The 10,821-nt window shown below is 36.8% G+C and overlaps 1 long non-coding RNA gene across 1 annotated transcript; it reads left to right on the top strand.

Moving 5' to 3' along the window:
* The first annotated feature begins 9,665 nt into the window (after positions 1–9,665).
* LOC118752809 lies at positions 9,666–10,236 on the top strand. The gene is made up of 4 exons (XR_004994750.1): positions 9,666–9,698; positions 9,759–9,820; positions 9,913–10,040; positions 10,097–10,236. It is a non-coding gene; the product is annotated as an uncharacterized LOC118752809 (long non-coding RNA).
* Positions 10,237–10,821: the final 585 nt, after the last annotated feature.

The raw sequence follows: 10,821 nt of genomic DNA, 5'->3' as shown, positions 1-10,821 counted from the left end.
GGCCAACGTTCGTCGGTTCCGTCAACGCAAGGGTTGCCAATCTGGCGTTCTATATGCAAATACACGTATTTAATTCAACTGTCAGTTTCATACTTGAGCGCATGATAAAAACATAGCAAGGTAGAACCGTTCTCTCAATTTGTCGGCCATGATTTTTTTTTGAAGTTTGCCAACATTTTAAAATCATATAAAAGTGAAAATAAAAAATTTAAATTGTTCGAAATTGTTGTTGCTTGAGATTGAAAATGAAAATGTGTGTGTGAGTTTGTGAGTAAATTTAAAAATTAAATTGTTTGGAAACGTCAAGAATTTCAAAAGTGACTCTCAGCGGTTCTACCTTACTATATTTTTATCATGCTTGAGCGTCACGTACGTAAAGTACTCATTCTGACGGGGCTATAAAAAAGAGCGTTCGTGCGCGAAAATGAGTTGTAAAGGTATAGCGGGGCTAGAACATATCGTGCAGCAGACGAAAATAAATTAAAATCACACAAATTAATTTATTTATGGACAGGCTTTAATTAATTTAATATGGCGCGCCAATGACTGTCGCAAAGGTTGCTAGCGGCCGCTCCTTTCTTTTAGCCGGCAGCATTGAGAGCTGTCAGTGATGATTCTTAACAGACCGGACAGCACTGCTCTGCTGGTAATATTTCATTATTGACATTGGTACATTAAATTCTTTGGAAAATAAGTAAATGCACGAATCGAATGAGTGGACGGGAATAACACAAAAGTGCGACAGTCATGGTGACAATTTTGCATAGTAAATTCGCATTAGTGCAAATAAAATTTTTAAAGAGTATGTTTATGTCTGTCTGCATTACGAAGCATTTGGCTTACGGACTCCTGATGTTGCATTACATAGATACCGCCTTTTATGACCTTATAGGTAGAGAAATAGGAACAAATTATGCTTCGCAACGTTACCGCCTCTTTAGTGTCGATGTATAAATGAATTCATTGAGGCGGTGGCTTGGGTGTCCACGATTACTCGGGTAACGGGAAGGCCGTCGCTCGACAAGATCCTACGCTCTAGGAACAGGAACAAGCTAGGCTCCCGGCTGCCACTAGTGCCGTTCCCCTGAGATGATATGCACAGAGTAGTGGTCTTCGAAAGAAACTTCAAGTTAATACATACAGCAAGGCGACCTGGAGTACCTCTTTTTTGGAGGCAAACATCCAGGCGAGCACTGTACAGTGGTACACAGACGGCTCTAAGATCCCTGAGAGTATTAGATCAGGCGAATATGGCTCTAGACTGAAGGACACTGACAGCCGTGGGAACCTTCCCTATCATCTTTAAAGCTGAAGTTTATGCCATGAGGCTACGCGAAGAGATTAACCTTCGTTGAAACTATCGAATTGAAAGGATGCTTATACTAAGTGATAGTCAGGCGGCAACTATGGCCAAATCCTCTTTGGTCCTGGAGAGCAGCGAGAAGCTTAATGCCCTTTCTGAGGACAATACTATCCAGCTACTATGAATAACAAGGCGCATGTGAGTCGAAGGAAATGAAGAAGCCTCGACCCCGTTAAGTCTTGTGGTGGATCGCAGTACGACAAAGGAGGCGCCCAAATAACAAAATCTTATTAGGGGCTACAATTAAAAGAGATGCAGGCTACTTAAAAATCTCCCCGAGTAAAGGCCAAGAATTATTACATGTATTTTGACGGGCCATTGGAGACTTAGAGGCCACTTGTATAATTTGGGGATCTGGTAAAGAGATCTAGTCACTTTTGTGACTCCGCTAAAGAGACATCATGACAACTTCTCCTAAAGTTTTGGATTTATTAATATTCACCATTTAGGCTAAACCAAAAATTAGCCTAGGTTTTGATCAGCTTATTCTTGACTAAGTCCATAAATTGGCTAAACTAAGTTAAGTTTGGTTGGAGAAACCAGCCCATAGTCTCTGGGCCTAGATTCAGTGTTGTGACAAGCTGAGGGCACAATAGACCTACTGATCAGAGAAGACGAACAACTATAAGTTATTATTACGTGGAGGTTGGCTCACGCTTTGTATCTGCACACATCTGCAGTGCATAGCTATTATTGTACCAATAATGTTCTGTGATGTCTTGTCTTGGAAGGTGACCCACAGTACGACTACGCGAAAAATTCGAAGGATGTGCAAAGACTTGCGTAACTATAGCTATTTATGTTACTCTGATCCAAAACCCACACCTAACATTTCCTAACGGAGGGAACTAAAATGACTAAAAAAGTGAAGGCTTCTGTATTTGTACGTGGTTTGAGCATCCATATCGTGACCTGAAATGCAAAAATCCGTAACAAACATCGTCACTGAAATACAAAAAGTCGTGCTAAATATATATATATTTTTTTTTCCATAGAACTATGTGGGGAATTGTTATTCGCTGAAATGCATCAGATCAATCAAAAAGTGAATTTTTAAGGGTTTATTAGTTACGCCCTTTTGCATTTCAAATTTTTCACTTCAGGCGGCGATATAAGCTCTCGAAATATTGCAGAATTTTTCAGGCCGATCAAAGTCGGCAGCGGCTCTATTTCTTCAAAGCAAGCATGTATGTAAGTAGTGATGGCTATAATGGCAAACTCGGTTTGTGATCGGCCATGCAATAATAGTATTGACACATTCTGAGATAATAGAAATATTATAAATCACGAAAAAATATTGATTTTAGGACTAGGAAATTAGTTTAAAAATGCATTATTATTATGGTGGTAAGCCTAAGCATCCGCTGTTTTAGTAGCACTGAAGACGAACTATTGCCGCATGTCAGATGAAACGGTTAACCTTTCCACGCAGTATGCTACCACCATCGATAGTTGAATTTGAGTTGTGAACCTCTTATCATATGAAGCTTCAAACTCCGAGTACAATTATTGTCTAAATAAATGTGAAGACTTCGAAATTTTGGTTCAAAAACTTTGGTGTTTTCGTAGTTTTCTGCCTGCAGTGTTTTCGAAGCGAATACTGTGCCCACTTTAAGATAAAAAGGGTATTGAAATATGAGCCGTTTATTTTGAAAGTGGCATAAATCACCTCGTAGCTCTTGTGCTTAAATTACCGGCTGCTTGTAACTGAATGCATCTGCAAATCGTTCTATTGTCGTAAACTAATGGCAAAAGCTTCGACCATTGGTTGATGAAATTGAACGAATAACCGACGCGTTCAAATACCAGTAACCGGTCATTTAAGCACAAGAGCTGGGAAGCGACTTATGCTACTTTAAAAATAAACGGCTCATATATTTACACAGTTTAATTTCCATATGCTCCTTTTTTAATTTTATGAGCCTATTGGCGAATACGAGACTTTGGATGGTTAGGTGTTGCCAACATTGGTTCGCACCATAAAAAAAAAAAATCAAATATTATTCGTGATTCTTTAAGGCTTTTCTTTTCTTATCCCGATGGTATTAATCTTGTTCCTCGCTCGTTTAAGCTAATGGCAACTTCAGTTACAGTTTATAGTATTTCCTCCTTCTGTTTTGTTGGTTATTTTCAGTAACTCGTGGTCTTTCCTAAGTTCTTTAATCTGCATAAAAATAACTACGCAGACGAGAATATGGACTGTATTTCCTGCCAATGTTTGGTCCCATATTGAAAGCGCCACATGGAATAGAGCTTCAATCTACGTCTTCACAAATGCGTCGATGTTGGACGGCAGAGTTCACACAAATATCACAAATCTGGAGTCTAGGCTGCCAAATTAGTCTAAGTTTTTAAAGAAAAGGTACCGATTAAAAAGGCACATTCATCACGGCAATTACGGCTTTGGATCTATACAGGCATGTAAATTCCTGACCTCTTTCTCGATCGCCTCGGATTAATTCCAAATCAAGTGGGTTTGTGTCCCAAGACACAGTGAAATTGCAGGGAGCTATGTAACAGGGATGATTTGGCTAGGTAGGGAATGCTTGAGGTCATTTCACTGGACATGGGGTATATCTTGGACAACTTCTGTACAGGTGGGCTTATAGACGTCTCAGCGGCCGCAGCAGACGGTTGAATACCATGCAGACATTCTTGGGATTAGTTAGTGAAGAGCAGCCGATGAAGGTCGAGAATCCTGTGTATACAAATGGGGTGAGATCAAGGTTAACCTAGGACTATCATAATCAACTATGAAACAGATGATTCTTATAGAAGATTTCACCATCTAATCATCTTGGTGATTTCGTACATCTACTGCTGACTTTCCACGGATGGTTATAGGCTAAGAAAAATTCGATATTTCCATCTCTGGAACGAATCTCACAAAGTCCCTCAGAAATGTGCCATTTAAACTGTTCTAAAGCATCTCGGGGGTCGCAATGGCTGTTACTCAAGATGTTAAGTTTTATAACAGACCCGAAGTCTATGATCTGATATCAAGAGCTTCATATATATCCATTCAAAACCCAATTATGTATTCCCAAAAACTGAGCCTCTCAAATATTCTTAAAGCTAACCGTCTTGTGTCATCTTTCATGACCTAGATGACTTATAGTTTTTACTAAGAATTATTTGAACTTTAATCTAACCACCACAAAATGACAAACAAATCATATTAGCGGCAATAATTCTTCATCATCCGCATTTATTAATATTCATTTAGGTCTCCATCTCCTCCTGAAATATGATATTATGATCCCAACTCTATTCGCAATACTCACTGTCCCATTAAATCTTCGAAATTACCTTCATAACAAAAATCAATACTCTGCCAATTGGGAGCAAATTTATTCAAGTCCAACTCAATAGTAGCCAATTCTGATTGTTGCCAGCCAGCAGCCAGCTATGTAGCTAACTTGCCACACAATTCTATGCGGAGCTGCTGTCCATTGCTCCAGTAGCATATGTGCGGTGCGTCCGTTTCACTGAATCTGCTGATAGGTTTAACCTTTTTACAACGCTTTTATCAACTTGCAATGTTGTGTGTCCGGAAGCTTTCAATGTTGTGTGTCCGACACCATAAAGCTTTGCTTTGAAAAGTTCCTTTAAAAAAGCATAGTGCATAGGGCGACATCTGTAGTGAATAGGGCGAGGTAGATGACATCTAGATGTCGCCCTATGTACTACGTTTGCTACAGCGGAAATAGACGACACGCCATTTCTTTAAATAAAATTAATTGGTGCTCGTTTGTATGTACATACATATGTAAATGCATGTGGGTGCACCTTTCTATTAATATCGTTGAATTATTTTAATATCTATTGCAAAATTTTATTCAGACAGGACTAAAAAGTAGAAAATAAATAATATAAAAAAAAACTTTTTAATATACAACGCTTTTATAAATGGACTAAAAAGTAGAAAATAATATTTCTCAGTGACATAGAATTTGTTTTGATAACTTTTGATTTTGAAATTTGAATTGATATGAAAAGTAATATATGAATGTATGTATGTGGGTATATGAATAACGACCGCTTAAAATCGATTTCAAAGTTCTACTTTCGCTGTAGAAATTTTAGGTCTACGTTATGTAGTTTGACTATTGTCAATTAAATCGAATGCTTTGTATTGCATGCGCTCCACGTTTTTCATTTTCAATTTCATAGATTGTTTATAATGACTTTTGCTAAAATTTCAAAATCAAAAGTTATCAAAACAAATTCTATGGGACTGAGAAATATTATTTTCTACTTTTTAGTCCATTTATAAAAGCGTTGTATATTAAAAAGTTTTTTTTTATATTATTTATTTCCTTAGCTGCCTGCCATGTGGCATTCGGCATTTATGTAGACATTTTTAGGGTAATACATTATTTCAACAAATATTCTGCTTTTATTTCAATGCTGATTTAATTTTTTTTTAATTTGCTATTTCCTATTTTGTAGTTGTCTTACTTTGCTGTTATCCTGCAGGCTCTTCCTCTGCCCTATGTTGCCATGTTACGTGCGATAATCTGGCTCGTCGCTTACTTGCCACAAAAATGTGTGCGCTTGCGCCTTTTAATTGACTTGCAAAAAGCGAAGTTATGCAAAGTTTCAAAAATTAAAAAAAACGGAAAAACTATGAAAAGCCGTTGAAATAATTGATTAAGTAGTTTAAGAGGAATAATTGCTAATTTATGAAAGGAGCGTTAGTGGTTTAAAGCGGCATTGTGAGGAAAAAAATTTAAATTAGAACTCTTAAAACGAGTCTCTGGTAGGAAGAGGAAGTCTTCGTGAATAAAAAAATAATTTATAGACACACACCTTGTGCTTGCTTTGACGTATAGTACATTTTTTCTAGGTAGGCACTATTTGCTTTCTCATTCAGAAATATAATTTTATTATAGGCAGAGATAGGTATGTATGTACAATTATGGTCCCGTAAATCTTATCACAACTTTTTTTTTAATAAGGTAGAATTTAGTAAATTAACATTTTTTTTTATATAGTTCACACTGTTACAACAACTATATAAATAAAAGTTTCAAAGTTTATACAAAATTTAGAAAAATTCATAAAATTTTCATCGAAATTTCAAACTTTTTAATAAAAACCTTTTAGGATCATTTCCCCCTTGATTCACTACAACTGAACACATCACACCCGTTCTCACCATACCTCACCATACCTCACCTAAACTCACCACACCTCAATGTGGGAGCTATTTCGGGATTTTAGAGATATGTGAGATTATCGGAACTAAATCAGGATTTTCAACACTATTTCAGTATTCGTAGGACTGTTTCGAGATTCCCGGGACCATTTCATGATATTCGAGACTATCTTGGAATTTGTGTTATATTTATGGATCTTTATATCGATATGTTTATCGTAAGATTAATAAATTTTGCATTTTATTGATATTTCTATCGATAGAATGGTCCATATTTTTCATATATCTATCGATATCCCCTAGAATTCTAGGAGTATCCCCTAGAATTCTAAGAATCACGAAGCAGTCTCGAAAATATCGAAATAGTTCCGAGAACCCCCATTCTTCTAGAAACCTCGAAGTAGTCGCGAAAGTCGAAAAATAGCCCCGAACATCCTGAAATAGTTCCCGCGAAGTAGTCCTGAAAACTACGAAGAAGTCTCGAATATTCCGAAGAAGTCTCGAAAGTCCTAAAAATCCCAAAGTAGTCTCGAAAATTCCATAACCTCCATAGTCTCGAGAATCCATAAACATTTCCGAGCATCCTTAAAATCCGCAAAGTCTCGAAGTAAAGTAAAGTGGAAAATTCCGAAATAGTCGCTAGAATACCAAAAATCCTGAAATATCGAGGGAGCCTCGACACTACCGAAAGAGCTCCGAAAATACCGAAATAGTCTCCAAAATCTCGCTATTGTCTCGAAGATCCTGAAATAGTTTGGATCTTGAAATTCTTTATATTTACATCACGTAAATAAAAAGGATTTAGTATTTAATCAAGTGATAAGTACTAAGTGTTTATATATCCTGTATTTATTGCAGCCAAAGTCTCAAAGTACTTCTATACGCCTTGTTGCGTTAGGTAAAGCTAACAAAATACTTTTAGACTTAGTATTTAGCGCTATGAAAATAAGTAACTAACAGCATACTAGGTCTTTAGTAACATCAAAAATACCTATGTAAATAGTACTTTGGTATTTATTGCAACAAAATACCTAAACACTTTTGTAGTTAATATTTAGCAAATACTTACTATTTGCCCATCACTACTTTATACTATATTAATTTATAGAATTCTACTTAATTTTTTTAAGTGTTGGTAAGGTTTGCATGGCCACAAGTGTACACACAAAATTTGCTCGATTTTCTTTCATGAACGCAATTTTCACTTTTATTACATCAATTTCACAGATTGCAATATGTCACAACATTTCATGCCATATTTCCTTCACTGCTAGCTATACAGGTCATGAATGGGTAGATATGGTATGTTTGCTGCGTACACCTTAAATAGTTAGGGTTACCAAGAAATATTTATATTGAAACACGAATATATTTGTCAAATCCTTAAAAGAGAGAGTGCATTATTACGGAACCAGTGTCTTCAATTTCAGCTGAAATATCCCGATAATGGCAGCTTCATCACCACAACCAAAGTCGGTTCTAAATGAAGTCTCGAAAACCTAATGAAGCTGTTCTTCAGCGACACTTGAGGACCTTCATTAGCTTCATTGTCGCTGGAGTTAGTTCGAGTTTCCCTCAAAATCCAAGTGTATTCTTCGCATCGGCCGTAAGGTCCCAGATCTCTTTCCTGCAATAATTCGTAACGGTTTTCGGTTTCAAGTGAAGGCGATCTCGGCACCTATGAGGAATTTTGCTATTCGTATCTGTGATTTTGCAGTTGAAGCAATTTTGACGCGTGACTGTGACAACAACAGTGTCGCATTTACAGACTTTTTTGGTGCTAAGTGTTCCTATCGGACAACATTATTTTCTTCCGTTAAAAAAACGTACCTCTAACGTACCTCTCTTTCATAAAAGTTTCGTAGTGGTATCCTTGACAAGTTTATTAACTCATGGGAAACAAACAGATTGTATACCTCCTACCATAGACTTCAGAAAAAAACTTTCAGTTGAGTTTTCTTCTAGACGGAATTGCAGTAGGCGCAACATAGTCGATTTCCACTGGTATGTATAGGGACAAGTCCAAAATGGGCTGCGGTGTGGGTGCGGGTTTGTTCACTGAGAAGTTGAACGCCTCTCTCTCGTTCTGACTACCAAACTTTGCTAGCATATTTCAAGCGGAAGTGCTGGAAATCGAGATGGCCTGCAAGACGTTAGAAGAAGTACGGAAAGCATACATTTTCTCAGAAAGCCAACCGGCAGTTCTGGCACTTGCCTTACCGGTAACAATATCTAAAATAGTCAGAGATTGCAAATTCACGATAAGCTCCATGTCCCAGGCTATAGGCATCATCGTCATCATTCATCGACAAATCTAAATGGTTTGACGAAACCAAGAGTCAGGAGCCGTAGAAAATTGGTGCTCTCAGCGTTAATTGCGTCCTGGGCAAGTGCTCAGCCGATGCTTCTACCAACCAACCAACGGAGCATGAATAAGATACTCAAAACATTGAAGAATTTTTATAGGAGTTTTGCATGTAAAATTTAAAGTCTTACGAGAATCGATATCTCAAAGAACTAAGGTTATTTTTTCGTAAATTTAGTACTTCGGCAAGCACTTTCACTTTATGTTTTGTTATTTGGCAACCCTCCGCACATCATTTACTCATCACTTCCCAGATGTTTTTTTACAAGCCAGCAAACTGGATAAGCGCCATAACCATTTATGCAGAAACTCATATAACTGAATAGGCAAATGCATAGGCTACGCAAACACATGCAAATATTTACATGTTGACCTTGCAGGAAATGGGGCTAGTTTGTGGCTAACTTTTAACTAACTACTTTTGAAGGGCGATGACAGCAAAAAAGTGAAAACTCTGCATTAGCTTTCAACTAACTTGTAAGTAACTACTTTTGGATATAAAATATTAATGTGTTTTTTTGTTCTTTTGATGTTTATTTTATTTATTTACTTTGATGTTTATTTTATTTACTTTATTTTGTTCGGAATGCGCATGATGCAATAATGAAAGGTGTTATACGTTGGCAACTTCTCGCTCTAATCCGCCATCTTGAACTACCTTAGGAGAAACTGTGTTGTTTCTTTGCTATTTTCACTGAACATTTCCCAAAATATTAGAAAAAAATTCTGAACAAGCTACATTGATTCAATTTTCGTTGTTCGTTTTGTTCTTATTAGCTGACATTTGTTTTCCAATTGCGTGAAATTTGGTAAGTATTGTAATAAAACCGAATTATTTTACAAATAAATTATAATTTTGCATTTATTAGGTCATTTCCTTAGTGTTTCGCTGACCGACCTGTGCTGGTATTGTGATTAAGAGCTAATACACGTAAGTTACAACATATTATTTTGACTTTATTGATGAACCATTCCATTTGAGCTCTTTGTTATTTCAAAACCTAATGAACCATTTATTCGCAGATTTTTCGGACGATTCTGCTGTGCTGCGTTCCTGCTCCGCCTGTATATTGCTCCGCCCGTATTTTATAGTGTTGCGTTCCTGTTGCGCCTTTGCATTAGTGTGTGCGTTGTGATTTAGACACGTTGAAGTAAGTTGAAACCAGGTTCTCGTTTGTTAAAAACCTAAAAAACCATTTATTTGCAGATTTTTTGTATGCTTCTGCTGTGCTGCGTTCCTGCTCCACCCGTGTATTAGATTGCTGCGTTCCTGTTAACATACATATCGTCGCTTAAAGTACAAAACCGCGTAAAATTTGCTGCTAAAAATTGGATTCGCTCACACACGTTTTTGGATCAATCCTTATCCATTCTTCCTCAAATATACTAGCCAAAAATGCGACTGCTTTTTACAAAAAGATAACCATTTTGAAATATGAGTGTTTTTACTCTCTAGAAATTAATTTATGCAACCTCGCATACGTGGGTTTGCATTATCTCTATACGCGGCTTTGCAATTTATTGATACATGGTTTTGTACTTTAAACGACGATATGTATGTAGATGTATGTACATGTATATCACATATATTGACTTAGATATGTATACACAATTAATGGTGTACATAAATTTTTTTATATTGAAACTAGATATGTATATAGTACATATTTTATTATTATTAGTCGGTTCAAAAAAGTCCTATCTCAAATAAAAATACTTCGAAAATGTGCTGAGATAGGGTGTTTTTGAACCGAGTTCCGAGATAGGGCATTTTTCAATCAAATTCTAAAATAGGGCGTTTTTCAGCCAAATTTTGAAATAGGGCGTTGAAAAGCTTTCTGATATCGGGCGTTTTCGACCTGGCTGCCGAGATAGGTCGATCTTCTACTCAGCCATCGATATATGGTCGAAGTTTTCGTTATATGGAAGACG

Source organism: Rhagoletis pomonella, unplaced genomic scaffold (assembly GCF_013731165.1).
Source record: "Rhagoletis pomonella isolate Grant_MI unplaced genomic scaffold, Rhpom_1.0 Rhpom_scaffold_01859, whole genome shotgun sequence".
Classification (NCBI taxonomy): Eukaryota; Metazoa; Arthropoda; class Insecta; order Diptera; family Tephritidae; genus Rhagoletis; species Rhagoletis pomonella.
Note: the sequence above shows the minus strand (reverse complement) of the source record. Positions and strands in the feature narration are given on the sequence as shown.